The sequence below is a fragment of the Cygnus olor genome, chromosome 14 (assembly GCF_009769625.2).
Source record: "Cygnus olor isolate bCygOlo1 chromosome 14, bCygOlo1.pri.v2, whole genome shotgun sequence".
NCBI classification, from domain to species: Eukaryota; Metazoa; Chordata; class Aves; order Anseriformes; family Anatidae; genus Cygnus; species Cygnus olor.
This window is the reverse complement of record NC_049182.1, coordinates 16,678,540-16,698,772: the sequence shown is the minus strand read 5'-3', so window position 1 is coordinate 16,698,772 and position 20,233 is coordinate 16,678,540. Positions and strand designations below refer to the sequence as shown.

At 37.8% G+C, this 20,233-nt stretch overlaps 1 protein-coding gene across 1 annotated transcript in view; it reads left to right on the top strand.

The window, feature by feature from the left end:
* TENM2 (teneurin transmembrane protein 2) overlaps positions 1 to 20,233 on the top strand; it is a 1,590,996-nt gene that overhangs the window by 779,613 nt on the left and 791,150 nt on the right. The window contains exon 9 of the mRNA XM_040574031.1: positions 7,242 to 7,316. The gene's annotated coding sequence lies outside the window, so the exon portion shown is untranslated. The remainder of the gene's footprint in view (positions 1 to 7,241; positions 7,317 to 20,233) is intronic.

The window sequence follows — 20,233 nt, the reverse complement described above, 5'->3', positions numbered from 1 at the left end:
AATTTCATGATGGAGTTACCTTTAATAGTGAAGGATTGTCTTGCTCATCCAGGATTTCCTTTCTAGATGTGTAACTTCCTTCAAATCTTGTGGAGTCTTTTCCTCCACAAGAGGATACACCGAAGTTAGGGCATTCCAACTCTTTTCACAAAACAGAAGTGTAGTCTCACGGTGTTAAATGTAGTGGGAGATGAGTGGGTGACATCTTTGAGAGCAATAGATGATTGTTACTGCTGTGTGAAAAGCAAGGGATTTAAGAAAGAAGAGCAAGCTAAAATAGTTGCTTTTTTTGCCCTTCAACCCCACCAATGTTGACATTTAATATAAGATAGTAGAGCTATGAGCAATATGTAATGGTTTTAAGCAAGAGCAAAATATATTGAATTGTGAAGTAAAGCTGAATATGGATTGTCTGATAATGTGTTAATGGTGCTGTAACTACTGATAATGACTGACTGCTACTGGACATTACTTTCAAAGAGGACGGAATGGCTTAATGAAGTTTCAGAATTTTCTGCAGAAATCACAAGTGTTCTTTTCTGACAGTAGCTAGTGCCAGTCAGAATCGTGTTTAACTTGTAATAAAGCACAGGTATACATGCCTTACCATGTTTGTACTGTAGTATATCATTTTTTTTTTTTGTGCTGAGGTCATATTATGTGTTGCGTAGAGAACATTTTTTCTCAATAAATCTTTTTTTTTCCTGATGGTCATGTAAAAATATATATTCAGGAATATGTCAGAAAAACGTACAAGCGAAGAAGTAGTTGGATGTGTGCAGGATGACATTCTTCTAAAATTTCGTCCTTCGGATTGTTCATGAAAAATGTTCTACTTCAAACGGAAAGACAAGAGATATGACTCTTGAAAATACCTGAGTATGGTGGATTTGACGTACAGACCTATTTACAAAAATTGTGTTTTCCAGCCATTTACACTTATGTATCCTGGATGAATTAGAAGTATGAGTTGACAATGTAAAGCTGTCCAGGCTCTTTCATTTAAACTTCCATTTTTTATTATTGGGAGAAAAAGTAAATTAAGGGACCAAGTGCAGCAGGGACATACATATTGAAGACTTTCTGGGCAACCCAGAGTAAATCTGCCGAAGCTAGATATTTCTTTTCTCTCTAAGACATTTCTTCAGAGACTGTGATCTTATCTCCCAGTCCTTTGTAGTATATATGGAGAAAAAGCTGGAGCATCCAAACGTGTATAAAAGCATACTGAAAATCTCTGTGCTTTCAGAATTTCACATTAGGAAGAAAAAAAGTAAAGTCAACAAAGCCCTTTAGTGTGTGTTTCTTGAAGAAAGTGGTATCAATGCACAGATATTTTTTCCAGGGAGGTTTGTGCTTTGCGCTGTTAGAACCTGGGCCCTGGCTCTTCTCCTGGGTTCTGTCTGGCCTGGCGCCATCTTCTGGCTCTCAGCATCTGCCACCAAGTTTGCTCTTGGGTAAAGCCAGCATTCAAAACAGCATACCTCATGTGGACATGAGGGATTGGAAGTGACCATTTCATTCACTATGCTCATTCCTAAAACATCTCTACATATTTTAGAACTAGATATGTGATTTAACACACTGAAGCACTTGCATACCTGTGTTTTTTTTTTTTCTTTAACCTCCACCCCACTTTTCTGGTTGTACGTGGTAAGTGACAGATTTTCTCAGATAATATTCATGTGGTACTCCAAAATAATTCTGCAGACATGGTAAAAGCTTTTAGAGACTGTAAAACTGATTATCTCTTCTGTAGCTCTTTTCATCTTCAAAGCACTTACCAACATTAACTAATTAATCCTCACAGCATCCCTCTGAGTTAGATATCATTGCCATCATACAGATGAAGGAATTGAAACGAAACACTGTGTCTAGCTCAAGATTGCCAAGATGGTTGGTGACAGAGATGGAATTAGAATGCACAGACCTGTATTTCTAGGTTCTTCACTGAAACTGTCACAGCATTCCTCTCTTGACAAGTGTACGCAGAAGTATTAGTAGTCTAACTATGGCTGAGGGCTGAGCTTGTTAATGAAATCTTATTATGAATGGCTTTGATAGGAGAGTTGTTTGCAGTCAGACAGAATATTATCTTTTTAAAACCCTCTTCTGCTCCTTTTCCTTGAATGGATGAGTGCAAGCATGAATGGGTTGTCACAGACATGATTTACTTTGGGTGTAGCTATAGCTAATTGTCAAATGGTTTAGAGCTTTACAAAGAATGCTATACTCTTTGGAAGAGAAAACTTGCGTTTCTTATGTTTCACTGAGAAATTTCAGTGCTTCGGATCTGTATCGATTCTATTCTCTCTGGAATAAATTCCTTAGTGGGCTAACATGTCAGGTATCCTGGATTTTCTTCTTGCTGACTTGTATTAGATGAGCTCCTAGCTGCGCTCCATTACAGGGGAGCCGATGAGGAAAGAGGCGAATGTGGGTACTCAAGTTGTAGCTAACTACAATGACAATATTTTCAAGTATTTTCAAATCAGATGATATACAATTTTTGTAGCAAGTCTTGGATTCTCATGTGATGCTTTTTTTCCCCTCCCAAGTGCTTATAGCAACCTTCCAGTACCTAAAGGGGGCTTACGGGAAAGCTGGGGAGGGACTCTTTGTCAGGGAGTGTGGTGATAGTGCAAGGGGTAATGGCTTTAAACTAAAAAAAAGTGTAGATTTAGATTAGATATTAGGAAGAAATTCATTTACTTTCAGTATGGTGAAGCGCTGGCCCAGGCTGCCCAGAGAAGCTGTGGGTGCCCCATCCCTGGTGGTGCTCAAGGCCAGGCTGGATGGGGCTTTGGGCAGCCTGGTGCAGTGGGAGCCATGGCAGGGGTGCTGGAACCAGGTGATCTTTAAGGTCCCTTCCAGCTTAAACTATTTTGTGATAATAGCCTAATAGCCAGGTGAAACTGTCCGTTGTTTACGATGAGGTTTGTGTATATAGGCAATACAGGGGAGCAAGGAAGGTTTTTGTGTTTTTTTTTTTTTTTTTTTTTTTTTACAGATTTTAGGAATAATGGTAACAGCACTGAACTGAATGAGGAGGATTACAGCATGTACTTTAAGGCAACCAGTGAATGCAATGCTGAGCACAGGTTGATTGAAAGCGAACACAAAAATGACTGTTACAGAAAGCACAATTAAAGCATGCATTAGAGATGACTGCCCAGACCTGCCTGGAAAGTCCGCACTAGAAAATCCTCCCATTTAAGAAGTGGAAGGCTCTCAATTTGCTAATTGTCACACTCCTGCACTGGCTAATGCTTCAGCTGCCCTGAGTAAAAATACTCTGTCTTAAGTAGAAACTTCTATTTGGTGTTAAACTTATCCTGTTGAGTAGAGGAAGCAAAATGAGGCTGGGATCCTGTTTTCTTTAAAATCTGACTTTAACTCTTGGCAATCCTCTGCTCCCCAGTGCTTACTGAGAAAGAGCATTGAAAAGTTTTAAACCAGTGCAGCACAGGCTGTATGGCCTGCAATATGTTGAAGTACCTAGGAAGTTGTATTACAGGATGCTGTACTGGACTTAATATATCTGGTTGGTTGTTTTTCTTCATTCATTAAATGATCAAATCAAAATACACTAAATTTTTCAGATCTTCAGGTCTCTCTCTTCAAATATAAAAGGATAAACTTACATCCTTAGATCTTTCTGTTATGTTAGTTTTCCGAAAGAGACTTCAAAATGTTTCTGCTCCCTCCTCACACTTCCATACAGGGTTGTGGGTTTCCTCTACCAAATTGAAAATACGTGGTCCTAATTGCATGTTTTCTAATACTGGACAGAGGATGAAGAAAATATAAACCTTCCATTACAGATTTGAACTGTGTTAGAGTAGTGAAGCAATAAAGACTAGAAGAGCGTTGTTATTAAGTGGCCTGAAATTGAAAGGGTGAGACTTGAAAGTCAGGGTATAACTAAGTTTGAAAGATAGATTTATCTTTGTAGGATCACTGTTCATTAATGCAAACCTCAAAATATAAAGAGTAATTGTGATAATTAGGCAATAGGGAAAAAAATAACAATATGCCTCATTGCTCTAGTTTAAATGCAATGGACAGATTATCAATATGCTTGGTTTTGTACAACTGAACCTAAAAACTGAATATACCTTGAAACAAACTGCACACCAGAATGCTTCAAGTTTTAAGTCCAGAGGACAGAATTTAGGGATGTGGCTGAAGACTTCCTCCATGTCCTTTAGGGACGTGTTTTTATGCCATCTCTGAGACCGATGAGCACTTGGCTTGCATTTCTTTGTCTGAAGGAGTGTTTGCCAGCTGAGGAACTGTTTGCCATGGGAACAGCCGTTTAGCTGTCTGTGAGGTGCAGGTACTGGGACTGGTGAAGAGATACGGGAGTTGTCGGTGCCGTGTTTTAGCACTTTCTGGTTCTCAGCCATTGAGCAGGATGGCCAGGACTGTAGGTGGTCCCCACCAGGTAGAGGGGGGCATTGCTTTGCCGCTCTGAGTCCAGGAAGCTGCTCCAGGATCAAGGGCAGGGTGGTGGCTCTGTGTTTTCAATAAATAGTGCTCCAAGTTCAGCAGACATGCTCTTAGAAAAATTATCAAGTATAAAATTAATATTTAACAATATTACTACATTTTGTCTGCTTCATTAATTTTTTATTAATTTATGAAAATGCTGTTGATGGAAATAATATTGACAGCTGGTAGTGGTTTTTTTTTTTAGTATCTTCTGGTAAATGCAAACTTGTCTTCATTATGAACACAAACCATCTAACAAGCCATATTGGGTAAATGCTCTAATAAGACAATAATTATTAGAGCATGATGCATTAATGTTTAATATTGTTCATAACTCAGCCTTAAGAGATTCATAATGGAGATGTGAGGGGAGTACTGTCTTAAGTGTTTATGATTATGTTAATAGTAGGACATACTGTAGGGAAGGAGATAATTTTCAGGTAGTTACCCTTTCTGCTTGCAGAGGGTATTCTGAAGAAAAAGTTGTTCCAATTTTATTCTAATAATTCTTAAGCACTTCCACCAAAGTGAAGTGATAGGAGCAACTCTCCATGACTATAAATCCTCAAGAAACTATTTGCATACTTGTTAAAAGATTAAAATTCCAAATTCAGCTGAGCTGTGGTTCTTTGACCCCAAACTATTGGTGAACAGGAATTTCAGAACCTTCACTTATTTGGAAAATTTCATGGTTGTTCCTTCTACATTTGAAACAAATCATAATACCTTTGGACACTCTGATTTGACCTGTGCAGTTATATCAGATTGTCCATAAGGAAAACCACATCCAGATAAGAAGCTGTCCTTTCAAAACGCAAAGAAGAATGCTTGGGAAGTTCAGAGGTAGTGTTTAATCACAGTGCTGGACTGAGCAAATGTAGTAAGGAGAAAGAAAAGCCATAATCTGTAGTGGAATGGAGTGGAACGTACACCGTGGTGAGGTTTTGTATGTCTCTTAATGAGTTATGGGCATAGCAAAAAACATTCTGATTGCACTTTTTTTTTCCCCTCTTTTTTGTCTAAAGCAGTTGATGATTATCTTCTTCCCCTGAAGAAGTCACTGAAACAAAAGTGTCTTTTATAGAATATCTTCTTTGCAGTGTATGAGAAATGAAAAAAAAAATTATTTAAAATGGTGTTGTATCATTATGATGCTGTGTGAAATCAAATGTATTCATGTTTTCAGAATATTTCTGTCTGGCCCTCTTGTCAGAGTATCTGTATCTATGCAGTCTTCACTTGACTCCATTCTTCTGCATTGGATTTCCTCTCTGCCCATTCTTCTCCTATCTGTATCTTCTGTTCTCATCATGGCCTGAACCTAGTAACATTTGAGTTGAGCTTTTTGGGATACTGAAGTGAGAAGTTAAGCAATACAAGTTCACATAGACAGAATAGCCCCTACTACCAGCAAACTATGAGCTTGATCAAACTTGCAAACTTATTTGTATTTTGCTCCTGATTTTAAGTGCCTGCACTCATACTGTTAATACTCATACCTAATGTGAGAAACACACGACTGTTTATCACAGCCCAGCAGGCAGGATACAGATATTTTCAAACAGCATTACTGTATCCTTATCTCAATAGTGCTAATATTATCCTCTGCCAAAACAGGCATGATATATTGAAGTATCTGTAGCCATACAGGATCTCTGCATATTCCTGGAATTTAGCCTGCAGCATGTCTGTCATCCATGGCGATCCTGATGTTGTAGCTGCTGTTGCAAGGAGCAGCTTAAAATTGTTGTCAGAACACTGGTGCTGACTTAAAAGCAGTATAGCCCTTACTGGCCTGCGAACCCAGAGATGTCCATTAAGCTACCTTGTCTCTCTTCCACTTTCCCTACTCCCTCTTTGTTTTCTGATAGGGTTGCAAACACGAAAGTGGGCTACGATGTCAGGTAGAAGTGGGATTCAGATCACAGACACAAGCCAACTAAACCATGGGGGCCAAACTTATCTACCTTTAAAGTTAAGCACTGGTTAATGAAATAGGTTCTGATCTTCTGAAGTCTGTTTGAGTTCTGGGAAACCTTTCCTTTATTTTCACTGACTGGATTAAACCTGACTCCAAAATGTAGGAAAAGTACAAGTCCAATACAGAAAACCATTTTCTGTTTTATTATCTACAATATTTGCATACTTCAGTGCTCATTTACACGACAATCGTGCAGAGACACAATCTTTGCAATGTAATGACTTTCAGATGATCTGCCTTTAAATGATAAATTAAAAGAAAATGCCACCTTCCAGCTGCATATAAGACCATGTTTATTGCCACCTGAACCTGCTTCTTATTCCCTGGGTGGGTGGGGAGAAGTAGAAGGAAGCTTCAAAATGTCTGTGTTATTTGCACTCTGTATGTTTAAGTTATTTGGATATATTTCCAGTGTTGTTCAACCTCCCTGAAATAAATCTTCCTGAAATTCAAAGGGGGAAAAGTGTCTGTATGGGGTTAATCTTAGGATTTTACAATAGAGTTTAAATCAAATCAAAACCCTTGGCGGTTGGTGAACCATAGGTTCCTCTTGTTCGCGTAAGTTCCTCCATCACCCACTCCAGCATGGCACTTTTGAAATGCAGAAATCTGTCACTTCTGAGATAAACTGCTAATCCACCTCTCTCCTTGGCACATTCTTTGTTCAGTGGGCAGATTTCTTATATACGTATTTTCTATCACTTTTGCCAGTGCTGCCTCAGTGTCATAAGCTGATGGCTTTAACTAGTGATTTTCTGTTTTTCAGACTCAACAGAGAAATCCAAACACCTCTCTGTGAAGTGTTTTTGGAGTTGATCCCCTGCTGAAAGTCTCCTCTAAGGTAATGGTTACAAATGACAGCAAGCGTATTGTAAAGAAAATTTCTGAAAAATGTTTCATCAAAAGAACTTGTGAATTCTATAGTCTGCGTTGTTTCTCTCAACACCAGCAGCAACCTCTGTCAGTCTTGCTAGTAAATATCTGTGCAAGTCTCTGTTCTGGTTATTTTGTGTTCAGTTTTTTAGTAATACTTCCACTTCCTGTGCTGTTGTCCAACTTTGGCAGTTGCATATTGTGTTTGTTTTATCTTTTCGTTTTTTGCAGTTGTCCGGTATCAATATGTTGTTTTTCTTTGTCATGTATGAACAGTCTAGTTGGTTAGTGCCTTTAGCTGTGTTTTTGGTGTTTTTTTTTTTTTTTCAACATCTACTCAAATATTTCCTTCTCTATAAAGAATATTTTTGGTGTTCATTGTGTTTTTTGTCATGCTTATGAACTTGTGTCCTTTATTTCTGAAATAACACATTCTGGTTGTGGTGCAGCTGGTATGTAAGTTTGTTGTCTGTGGGAGTTTCAAAAAGTTGTTCAATGTAATGGTTGCTCTTGGACTCTCTTGTGGAATGCTTGTATGTTAAAATCCTCAAGATTAGGTCCTTGATTATACATATAAGTGCACCTGAATACACGTATAATGTACAATATATATGTATGGCTGTGTGTGTATGTGTATGTATACATACCTGCAACTTTAGTTTTTGTATATACATAATATGTATACACCCACAAATAAATCATAGAATGGCCTGGGTTGAAAAGGACCTTAAAGATCATCTAGTTTCAATCCCCCTGCTCTGGGCAGGGTTGCCAACAACTAGAGCAGGCTGCCCAGAGCCGCATAGAGCCTCGCCTTGAATGCCTCCAGGGATGGGGCATCCACAAAATCAGTGAATGAGATGGTCTTTTAAGAGAGTACACTGATTCTGAGGACCTTATCATCTGTAGATCTGCTTTCTGAGCTATGTTGATAGCCTTGTGCTTTGCAGAACAGACAACATCTATTATAGCACTGGCTGTAGTTGTGTCTTTTGAAATTTCCTACTGACATGCTCTTGCAGCAAACTGCTTCTACATTCTTGGCCTTCTTTTCTTAGGAAGTAATAAAATTATTTGGGTAAATAAAAATGGGTATGCTATTCACAGTGCTTTGATTCCTTGTTGATAATTAAACACACAAGACATAATCACAACTCTTTTTGAGTACTTAAACTGATGATGATTATTACTGTATTGTTTAGACTGGGATGCAGTAAGATGGTAAATTGCTGACTGTGTCACTATTTTGTAGTTCACTATTATAAGGAGTTACTGAGGAGGATTTTATTTTGTTCCTGTGTGTTGACCTAGCATTTTTTTCCCTTTCTCTAGGTGTTTAGCGGTGTGTTTTAAAACGTGATTCATTCTCACAGCAAAAAAGAAATCTTGTCAGCTAAAGACTATGGCACATATAAATTGGTGACGTGAGGCTTTGTATCCATCTCTAGCTTCCCCTTCCTTTTCCAAGTCAGGCATGTATTGAAAAGACCTATTTCTGAGTTTTGAGTTTCAACACAGTAACACTTCAGAATGCTACTTCCATGATTTCACCATTTGCTTGGTTTTGGTGAGGCAAGTCTGATATATGCAGGATGTGTGAAACCACAAGATGAAAAATCCTCAGCACGTATACAGTACAGCTAGGCAAAACACCGAGTTAAAGCACTGAAAACTTTGAAATAGTGATTATTCTGGAAAACATTAGTAGTCAGTTTAGACGAAATGCATCCATTTGTCGGGGCAAAATACATTCAAAAATCTGGGGAAACAGATTCATACTATTGGGAAATCATAATCCTCCTCTATCACCTGACATACTTTGTGTTACCCATCCTCATCCCCTCCCATCAGTGACTGCTGGCTTCTGTGGTCCCAAAGACTCTGGAATCGGTTATGCTAATACACCATAACACATGAACAAGTTGTTGGATCTGATCTTTCACTTTTTTTTTTTTAGGCAGTGACACCTGAAAGGTAATCAGTCTCTAAGCAGGTTTCAAATATTCAAGTGCACTTTTCAGCTATCAATTCATGTGTTGTGCATTCATCACTGTTAACTAGGGGAGAAAAAACTTTCGAACTTGGTATTTTTTTTATCACAGGTCATCCTTTAAATTGTATTCATTATACTAGTTCCTTCAAGTCTTTCAGTGAATTGGTCAAGTTGCTTGTGAGGACAGCAATTTGGAATAAATAGTTGTACTAATAGATTTTAACCGGTAAACTTCTTAAAAGGAAGTAAATGCAGTTCAGAAAATATGCCCCAAACCACTGGATTAAAACGTATGATAATGTTGCACATCATCTGTCGGTGACTGGTGTGTTTTACTTATGTATTTATTATTATTTTTGTGTTCTGCATATTGGCTAGCTATATTGATACAGTGACTCATGATATGGTAATTTCATTTAAGGAAAATGTAAGGAAAATTTCAGCAACTTGAAGCCACGTTCTGTTTCTTGAGATTCGGGTAATTGAATAGCTCATGGTTTATGCAAAACTAATTAATCATATTTCTTCTGTGTGGAGATTATATTTTTGTCTTTAATATCCTTCATGTGATACAGGTTGATCATTGCCCAGGGAAGTGGTGGAGTCACTGTTTCTGGGGGTGTTTAAGGAAAGGTTAGACCTGGCACTTAGGGACAGGGTTTGGTGGGTGACATCTGCAGCAGGGACATGGTTGGACCAGATGATCTTGGAGGTCTTTTCCAGCCTTTATGATTCTATGATTTTGGAACCGATACCTTAGTTTTGTTCCCAGATTCATTTAGGTAGTTTAGGGCCACAAGCAAGATAACCAATTGAAGAAGGGACTGAGGAGGCAGGTTTTTTTGCCTCTATAAAAATGATGCTGCTGTTTCTATGTCATTTTGCCGTCTGATATAATACGCAAAAGAGCACTTCAAAATGTTGTGTATTTATGGAATTGCTTTTAAAAGTTGAGGTATATTGTTTTGGAAACTATTGCATAATGGAAGAAAATAATTGAAATTTAAATACAAACACAGAAGTCAGTATCTGCAGGGATTATAAACGAGGATTTTGCCAGTATTGAAGAAAAAGCAAAGCTGTTATAATGGCTGGTGTCTTGTGAAAGCACTGGATAGATGGAAAAAAGAATTGCTGAAATAATGCTGACTTCCCAATTGTCCTGGTTTCAGTTAGGACAGAGTTAATTTTCCTCCTAGTAGCTGGCAGGGTGCTATGTTTTGGATTAGAATGAGAAGAGCACTGATAACATGCTGATGTTTTAATTGTTGTAGAGCAGTGCTTACACCAAGCCAAGGACTTTTCAGCTTCTCTCTCTGTCCTGCTAGCGAGCAGGCTAGGGATGCAGCAGGAGCTGGGAGGGGACAGACCCAGGACAGCTGACCCAAACTGGCCAAAGGGGTATTCCATACCACCTGACATCATGCTGAACAATATATAGGGGTGGCTAGCCGGGGTGGGGGGCCGGCTGCTCGGGGATAGGCTGGGCATCGGTCAACGGGTGGTGAGCAATTGCATTGTGCATCACTTATTTCGTACACATTATTACTATTAATACTATTATTATTATTATTATTGTTGTTATTCTCTTCCCTGTCTTAATAAACTGTCTTTATCTCAACTCACAGACTTCACTTTCCCGTTTCTCTCCCCCATCCCGGAGAGGGAGGGGGGAGGGTGAGCGAACGGCTGTGTGGTGTTTGACTGCCAGCCGGGCTAAACCACAACACCAATGGCAATCGATATTTGCTCATTAGTGGTGTTGGGTTTTTCTTTTTTTTTTTCCAGATACCTCAAGTAGACCAGTAAATGTAGTTTTATAATAATCTTCAACTAAATGAACTTAGTTTCTGTAGTCTAGCATCTTTTTTTTCTTTTCCTTAAAGCTAACTTTTTTTTTCAATTTTCACTTGTGTATAAACTTTTGAGGAAAATTGTTTTTCTCTTTGGCTCCTGCAAACCTACTGCTGTTGGAATAGGGCATCCACTTTCAAGAAATTTTCATGAGAAGACTTCACAGCCAGCTACAAATACTTATGACCTTGAGGTTGTCTTTGATCCTAAATCAGCTTTTAATTACCATTTTAGTTACACTGGAAAAAAAAAAATGATCCTGTCGTTTCCAGAATACAGCAAAGATACGAGTACTGACTCAGGAGGATAGTTATTTTAAGGTTTCTATTATTAATTATAACTAACTTACTACTACACATCATTGCTGGCCTTCCTGAATACTTGTTTATATAGATTTCATCAGCTAGTGCATTAATTTTCTGAATATTCTATTCCTTTCTTTTACAAGACAAATAGCAAAACACCACGAATCCTAAACTATTTGTTTAGTATTATAATGAAAGTCACATCAAATTTTGGATTTGTTCTGTCTTTCAGGATTTTGATAGGTCTTGAAATTCTCATATGTGCTGGATATGATTTTTAGCAGGAATGCTTGGAATGTGTAGGGTCAGCATCGTACTTTGTGACCTTTTTAATGTCAATATCAGTATGGTGTGAAATACATCAAACAAGTCTGAATTACGAAGGAAAGTTATAAAAGGACGTCTGTGAAACTGTCACTTTCAACTCATTTTCTAGACACATTTTGCTGTTATAATCTTCAACAAAACTGTATAAAGTCTTTGATATGTAAAAAATACTGTATATGCTGACAAATTTGTCAGTGTGATTCAATCTTTATCAAAATGTGTATGTTTATAACAACGTAAGAAATATAAATAGAAATTGAGGAAACAAGTGATCAGCACCATCTATTTTGTGTGTATGGTGGTGGTTGTTGTTTCTTTCCAAGTCTACTCTATGCCCTGATTTTACAGTACACTTAGAAACAGGCATGTTAGATACTTGAGACCAGGAGCACATTCAAATGCAATCAATTCCCAAGCCTCTCTTGTTTATGTTTTTGTTAAAAAGGAAGGGAAACTAAGTACATCTCTTCATCCTATGTGAACTGCTCACCTCTTCCCTAGTGACCCTTCTCACTAGTGACTCACTTCCCTGACTGACCCTTCTCTATACAGAGAACAGTCAATAAAGTTGGTATTATGCACGCTTTTTAATTAATTTATGGAAGTAGGTTTCTCATTAATGATAGAAAGGCTATAGAAGAGCAGGTCGACTCCTCGTATGGAGGGCAGGAGGCCTGAATTGAGCATCCAAGTCCACCGTGTTGTCTAGTTACTGCTCACTGGAAGAAAGCTGTCTGTGCAGTAGTAAATTGCAGTCAGGATAGGATGTTCGCCTTTTGGAGAAGCTCATCAATCATATCATCACTGAGTTTGGATTACAAAACTAATGCTTTAATTGCTTTGCTGGTTAGCAAGTTCTAGCATTGGTTCTTTCTTTAGTAATATATTATTTATATTGTGCTTTTTAATAACTGCTGAAGCTTGGCTATTAAGTACTGTCAAATTTTTCCTCTTGGAGGCACTAATTGAAGGGGGCAAAAAAGGGTGTGGTTCTTTTTTTTTTAGTTTAGCCTCCTTATGCTCCTGTTTCTCTGTGAGTAACCAACAACAAAAAACTCATTTCAGCTTCCCCAAATGATTAACCTTTTCATCCAGTAAGCATCATGAATATCTAAATGAAATAATTGTTTTTTCTCTCTAGTATTGTGTCCTGTATTCAATGCCAAATCTGTCAACTTGTCAACATATTTAACAAAATGGGAAGAGGGGCTTCCAGCATAGCTGCATGTTGAGCACCAAAAAGAGTTCTTGCCATTTTGTGAGTAGACTTCTTCAAAATAGTTGTTGAGAAATAAATTCTCTTTTACTCCTGTACCAAAGTCTGCAATGAGTAGTAAAATAAGTATTCCCTTAATAGACAGTGCCATCACATTAATGTAGATGCTCCAGACTGTTGATTTTTTTCTCCCTGTAATGTTTTCTTACTCAATAGTGAGGTACCTTTTCAAGTCAGTAGCACAGGAACTGTATGGCTAGATAAAGGTTGCATTCACTTAATACTAGTCTCTGTTTTAAGCATAAGGAGAAAGAGGCCTGAAGTAGAGTATGAAAGCACTATGACGGTACTGTCAGCTCTCAAGGTGTTAATCAGAAGATGCCGGCAGAAATATTGAAAGCAGGAAATGTGAGAAAAGAAAACATGGGGAGATAGAATTGTGCTGTGACTTGCTTTGAAAGATTACCTACTAGCTTTTAATAAAGTACCAAGTTAGGAGGGAAAGGTGGACAGGGAAAATATTGAGTCAAGGTCTTGGAGCATCATTTTTTGCCTGTCGCATTGGTTTAGTAGCTGTCCACTATCTGCGTTTTGACTCTGAAGTACTGGAAGAACCCATTCTTCACCTGCTGTTTTGGCAAATACTGTAATAGTGAATCTGAGCGATAGGCAAGAAATGTTTATTAAAATGATGTGAAGTTGCACAGCAACTTTGCTTCTGAACATTTTTGCATATGAACATGTACACTGTGAACATGAACGTGCACGGGCACAGAAGTACGTGGAACTATAAGTTTATCAATCGAGCTGTTAGTGTTCTGGTACACGGATAGGACATGCAAGTTGAAGAAGGAAAAGCATTATATATTTATGTTGTATTTAAGATTATTTGCATTTTCTTTCTTTCTCTTCAGAAAGCTGAAAGCTTTTTCTAGTGGCATTTAGGTATTTGGATATAATTTTCTTCATATGTAAAAAAAAAAAATTGCTTTGTACAAAGCAGCGAGTAAACTCCTACTTTAATTCTTTGCTCAAAAATCTCCTACATATTGCTTCGCTGCATGGTTTATGATGCCCTTAGTTCTTGAAAGACTGTTTACACAAATTCTCTGCTCACTTATCTATTTATAAATATGGTTTGTGCAAATGATGAAATGAATATTTGTTCCCTTTGCAGTACTGCTATTTCTGTTTGGATTACTAAAAGAATATTTCATGTTGTAATATCCTTCAGGTAATACAGATTAAATTTTATACCTGCAGAAGTTCAGTTTCAGGTTAATACCCTACAGTCACTACAGAGTGATGTTTAATTTAGATGTCCAAAAGCTATAGATTATTGTTGTTGGATAGTTATACCATGGCCAATAAGGAATGAAAAAATGATGTGTGACTGCTCCTGTGTGCATGCTATCCTATTACTAGTGAAAGAAACTATTAGAAACAAGGAAATACACCCCAAAGTTGCAAGGAAGTCAACATTATTTGGGGGGGGGGGGGGGGGGGGGCGGGGTTGGGATGTTAGGATTTATACAGGAGACATTGCAATGCAGTACACTGGGACTTTAAGAGACAGCTCAGCATAATCTCTGGGGCCATGACCTAACATATTAAATAAAAAGATGAGTTTGTATTGTCAGAGCAATTTTGTCTAGAGGACAAAACATTTTATTTAGGGGGTAGGTTGATGGTATTAAAGCTTAGAGTTGATTTGCTTTACACATACAAATTTACAGTAAGTCGTTTTTTTTATTAAGTCAACCCATGGATTGTTAAAGGAATTATTTGAGAACAGATGAGTTCATTTAAAAGAAGAGTGAAGGATCCAAAACCTGAGAATCTTAGCAAATTCAGTCTCTGCTATTCCTTTTGCTCAAAAGCAAAACATCATCTTTTCTTTATTTCAGTTTATTTCAATTATTTCAACCTGCAGACTATTTGGGAGAACTGGAGGCATATAATCCTGTCCCTTTATTCCTTTTCAGCACTAAGTAAATCTGGAATGCCACAAGATATCTGAATAATCGTGCATTCAAATAATTCTTGAGGTGTAGACATACGCTGTCTTTTTTTCAATGCTTTTGAAAAATGGCAGAAATAAATAACACCTATTACTTGTGGTCCCTTGAGCTGTTGTATCTACACAAATCTTCAGAATAGAAAAATATGCTACGAAAGTGTATATCCTTTTCACAAATGCAATTCTTCAGTCTACAAAAATTACCTACATATTTAAATAAACTGTTTATATAGAAAGCCTCTTCATTGTCTTTTTCCTTTCACTGCAATGCTCAGCAGGTGTTCAAATGTTTTACTTTTTTCACTTCAAGCTATCAGTGTGAAGGAATACCAATAAACGTGCTAGTTTTAGATAATCCAAAATTCCCTTTGCTCAGCTTCTTAGTTTATAGTTATCTGTGTGGGTTATAAATCTATTAGTGTGTTCATCTTCACCCAAATCTATTCACCAAGCATCAAAACTCATCAGTGAGATGGAATAATGCCATTTAATTAGTCTTTGATATACAGTTTAATTAGGCCTTAATAAGGGGTAGTGCATCCTAAAATCAATTATCTTGCTCTTCTTAATAAGAGCAGCTAATTAGTAGGTAAATCGCTACAGTTCCCCTTTTATCCTACAGTTTTCACAGTCTTGTGGAGGAGATTAGGCTGAGGAAATTACTCAGCAATAGCTTGGAGAAATTTTGAGGCATACCTCAGAAGGTGTTTTGCCAGGCAAACTGTGGTACATCAAAGAAATAAAAAAATAATAATAAAAAAAAAGAAGTCTGATCCCAAACACTTAATTTCTTGAACATTTTGCCCAAATTGTTAGTGTGAAGTCACCTAGCTGACACAGGCAAATGGAACCTAGGAGTTGCCTGGCCTGCAGCAGTCTCCATCGATGTACAGTGTGTGTCCCTGGGCTTGCTTCAGTGATGAGATAACCCAAATACCTATTTATTTCATGGAAAATTGTGCAGCTGCAAACAAAGGAAGGCTTATGGGCCTTAAGCACATTATTTACAAAATGTGGCTTTATGTGAAAAATGGTTTAGAATAAGAATACCAAAAAGGGAAGGGAGGCTGCTTTATAGGGAAAAGAGCACAGTGGTCATGGGGAAAAAAAATAAATTATCCATGGGTACTGAAAACTGTTGCATGCATGCTCTAAGCACACAGGTGTTGTATTTGAGGTCTCCTCAAATTGAGGAGAAAAGACTTGGAGCTTCTTCAAATGGAAGTTTCTTCTATTTTTGAATCTATGTTTAGTAAAACTTACAGTTCAGTTAAACTTTCTGCTGGGAAAAGAATTATGGGAGCAAACAGAGTATTGCAAAGGGTATTTGGGACTTCCTTACAGGTTCTGTCTCTCTCAAAATGCTATCTGTAGACCTCCACAGACTGGGACAGACTGTAGTTTCATCCAGTCATGTAGGCTAATGTACAGGATATTGCCATAGGTTTGTTAGATTTGATGGTGCCTTGTTGAGTTTTTGCTTTCAAAGGATGGTGTTTTCTCTTTTGTTGGACAGTCACTTTTTTCTTTTTCTTTTTTAATCAGTTTGAAGGAAATTTGAGTACAAGTTTGTGACTAATCAATGAATGGAAAGACTTCTTTCGTTCTTTTTCTGCTGCTACTACATCCTGCGTATACTACTCTCTTTACACCAAACTTCCTTGCCAAGCATGTCAGAGAGATTTTATAACTGTGAAAGTGTGATGTTATTGCTTCAGTTTCCCTTATGCTGATTGTTGCAGCTTTTCTAGACACTTTCTGGTGTTAGTCATTAATGACAACACAGTGCCCCCGTTTAGAGAGTCTGAGATTGCCTTCTGTTCTTTGTATTTTGTCCCTGCTACATTACTCATGGTTTTTGCGGAATGAAATGTTCTGAAGGCAACCATTTCTCCCTGTGAGACTTGATGAAATGATGTATTCTTTTGATATCTTCCTGATTCAAATGCTTATTCCAGTAATTCAATTAATGATGTTAACAGCACTAGAAAGTTGTAAGAAGCCATCCTTCTATTTGATTTTCAAATGGTCTGGGACAGACAATTATAAAGGTGAATATCCGAATCTCCAGACAGTAACATTTACTGCATCTCTGTTATGTTAGTGGTCTTTTTGTTGGTGGTTGCCTTAAGAAGCAGAGAAGAAAACCAGCTGTCATCTCATTCCGTTCTGTCTGTGTTCGTAAGTAATCCTGAGTGCATACACAAGATGTTAATATGTCCTAATGTAGCACATGCACCATAGCATTTTGTCCTTTGTACGTGTGCTAAGAAATTAAGTCACTGATAGCCGTGCAAACTTGCTGAGCACTTAGAGCCATTGGTCTCTTGTAGGAGGAACAAAATAAATAAAAGGCAACAACAACAAAACCATTAAACACTTTATTTTGGGTTTGCCTTGAACCTGCTGTTCAGAAATGGGTGCAGCAGCACCCCACCACCCTGTAGCCATTATGCTGAAGCCCAGGTGGCTGGACATCAAGGTACCATCCCTACAGGAGTCCAAACATATGAAACTTCATTTTTTCTTGTAACGCCTCTCTGTTTTTCGTAATGACACTTTTTTTTTTTTGTAGTTCCTAAGCCAGCCTATGTACAGTTTAGGCATCCAGCTTAAGTCATCTTCTGCTCACAGCCTAAAATTTAAGATGCTTTTCTGCAGATGTGGATATCAAGTTTCTGGACAGACACTAGCTATAAGTTTTGAAGCTATCTTCAGGGCATATACTTTCTTTTTTTTTTTTTTAATTCCAAGTTGGAATGATGAATTGGGACTAATTTGTGCTAATAAGGAAAAACCATAGGCAGTAGAAAATCTGTTAAGTGTCTACCTTGTGTTCCTGTTTGTATGATCAATTTCACATGTATGAAATACCTTAAAAAGAAAAGAAGTCAACAACCTTTGAAACACATCTGGAGAATGAAAAATACCAGGAATGCTTCTGTTGACCTCTGTAGGTTTTAGGTCTGGTACATAACAGGGGACTGAAAGCTCATCATCTCCCACTCCCTTTTCCCCAGCTCTACATCTTATGTGAAGGCCAAGCTGGAACCCACAGGGTTCACAATAGATTAGCTGTGTTTCAGAAAAAGCTGTGCCCCATGACCAAAAGAGCAACTTTTTATTGACTATTTTTTTCTTTCCTTGCAACAACATGTTTGAATCTAACTGTTGCCTTAGTAAGTACCAACAAGCTACTCAAAGTGAAACAAAGTTATTTTACTGAGTGGAAGTGAATAGCGATTACGTTTTTTTCCCCAAAATTTGTTGTATTCCTGACAAAGTTGTCGTGCCAGTTCTACCTTCTCTTCCCCATGCTTTGGGACAAAATTTCATCTCCAAATGCCCTCTTACTTTGTCCCTCCTTTGACAGCTTTGTGACCCTCTGTGAAGTGGGGTGGGTTCTCCACATGATATCCATCAATTATATTTATAGATCAATTATGTGTATTTTATTTAAAACTAAAAATATTGGCTAAAATTGGCAACCTACGTTCGGTGTCAGCAAATTAACAGTTGAGCAGGTCTGTTCTGTTCCCTGTCATCTTGTCTCCTCAAAGGAGCTCGGACGTTTTGATGCTGTCACCTTGCTGTGCTTATATCGTGATTTACATCTGCAACTTGTAAACAACAATACTGCAAGCAGTCTGACAAGTGGCAGTTCTGCTAGTAAACAAATCAGCGATGCACTCGGTGAGTAACAGGGTTTGCCAGCATTTGAGATGGGGTCGGTGCCTGAAATAGAGCTTGCCCTAAGCAGACCTTCCAGCTTAGGATGTACTAATTAGGAGGAGAGAGAGATTTAACGAACTTCTGGCTGCAGGTGTAATAGCTGAGTAAGGTTCATGCTCTGATCAGTAGTTTTAATGAAACTTTTGGTGGTGTCTTATCTGCTTTCATTCTGTGGGTATTGTTATTCCAAAGACTGAGTCCAAAACTGCAGGCTGAGGATCTCTATAGAACAAGATCTTTGTGAGGCAGTTAGTGGTTCATTTGGGTAAGGAAAGGGAAGAAAATACCAGCACAAGAATGAAGCTTTAACTGTAGTTACAGTGATGACTTAGTAGCTACCTTAGCAGCAGCAGATGGAAGCAGATGGAAGAACAGGCAGCTTCCAAGTTCTGTGAAAATTGTGCTCACATATACCTATTTGTTTTCTGCCTTTGATTATTTGTTAAATGGATTTGCTCATACGTTCAAAAGATATTGCTCCAAGGCTTGTGTATGAGTTGTCTGCAGTTATCTTGAGGTAACCTCAACCCTGGTGTCAGAGGCATATTTAAGAGCAATGGCTTGACTTAAAGAAACATACTAAGCTGCTAAATAAAAATGAAATTTGAATCATTAGAACAAAATCACCCTGAACTTAAGTTCAAATGATCACAGCTGTAATGGCCTGTGGAGTTGCTTGTCGTGAACTTTTCAGAATCCCACTCTTAACCTTATAACAATTCAAATTAAAATGTTATTTTAAACCACCAGACCTCTCTGCAGGCAGACACCAGTGCCTTGGCTGTTTCCTTGCATGACTGTTGAGTCATGCATCAATCCAGAACAAGTATAAAACGCTACCCAAGATGGTTCAATTATTTAAGATGAACTTTGTGTTAATATAAAGGACTACATAGGGTAACTGGTGATACAAATCAACTGTAGGATGGCTGAATCTTGCTCTTGAATATTAATGAAGTGTTGTTAGTACTTCTACAAAACTACTTTGCTAGCTTTTCTACTTTCCTATATATACCTGTGTGATTTTTCTTCTGTTTGTTGTCAATGAACTGTGCTGATTAGAGATTGCGATCAGAACCATGAAATACAGCAGGTTGAATGTTTTTACTTACACGTTTTCAGCAGGAATTTGATTCCTGTACTCCTTCTTTTTTTTTTTTTTTTAGATAAAGCCTTCTAGTCTCTCCAGGAGTCTGGGGGAAAAATATGTCAGCAGCTGCACAACAAATCATAAATTTTACCTGCATTTAAAAATTAATTTAAAATAATCTAACCTTGTCTTACTTAAAATGCCAGCAAGTTTGGTATTTCTTTTTATATAGACTTGAACTTACTTCCTACAATGATAGATGGCTTTAAATATTCTTTACTCCACTGGCTGTTAATCAAGTTATGTTCTAGTCTCTGTGCATTGGGTAAACAGATTCCTATAAAAACA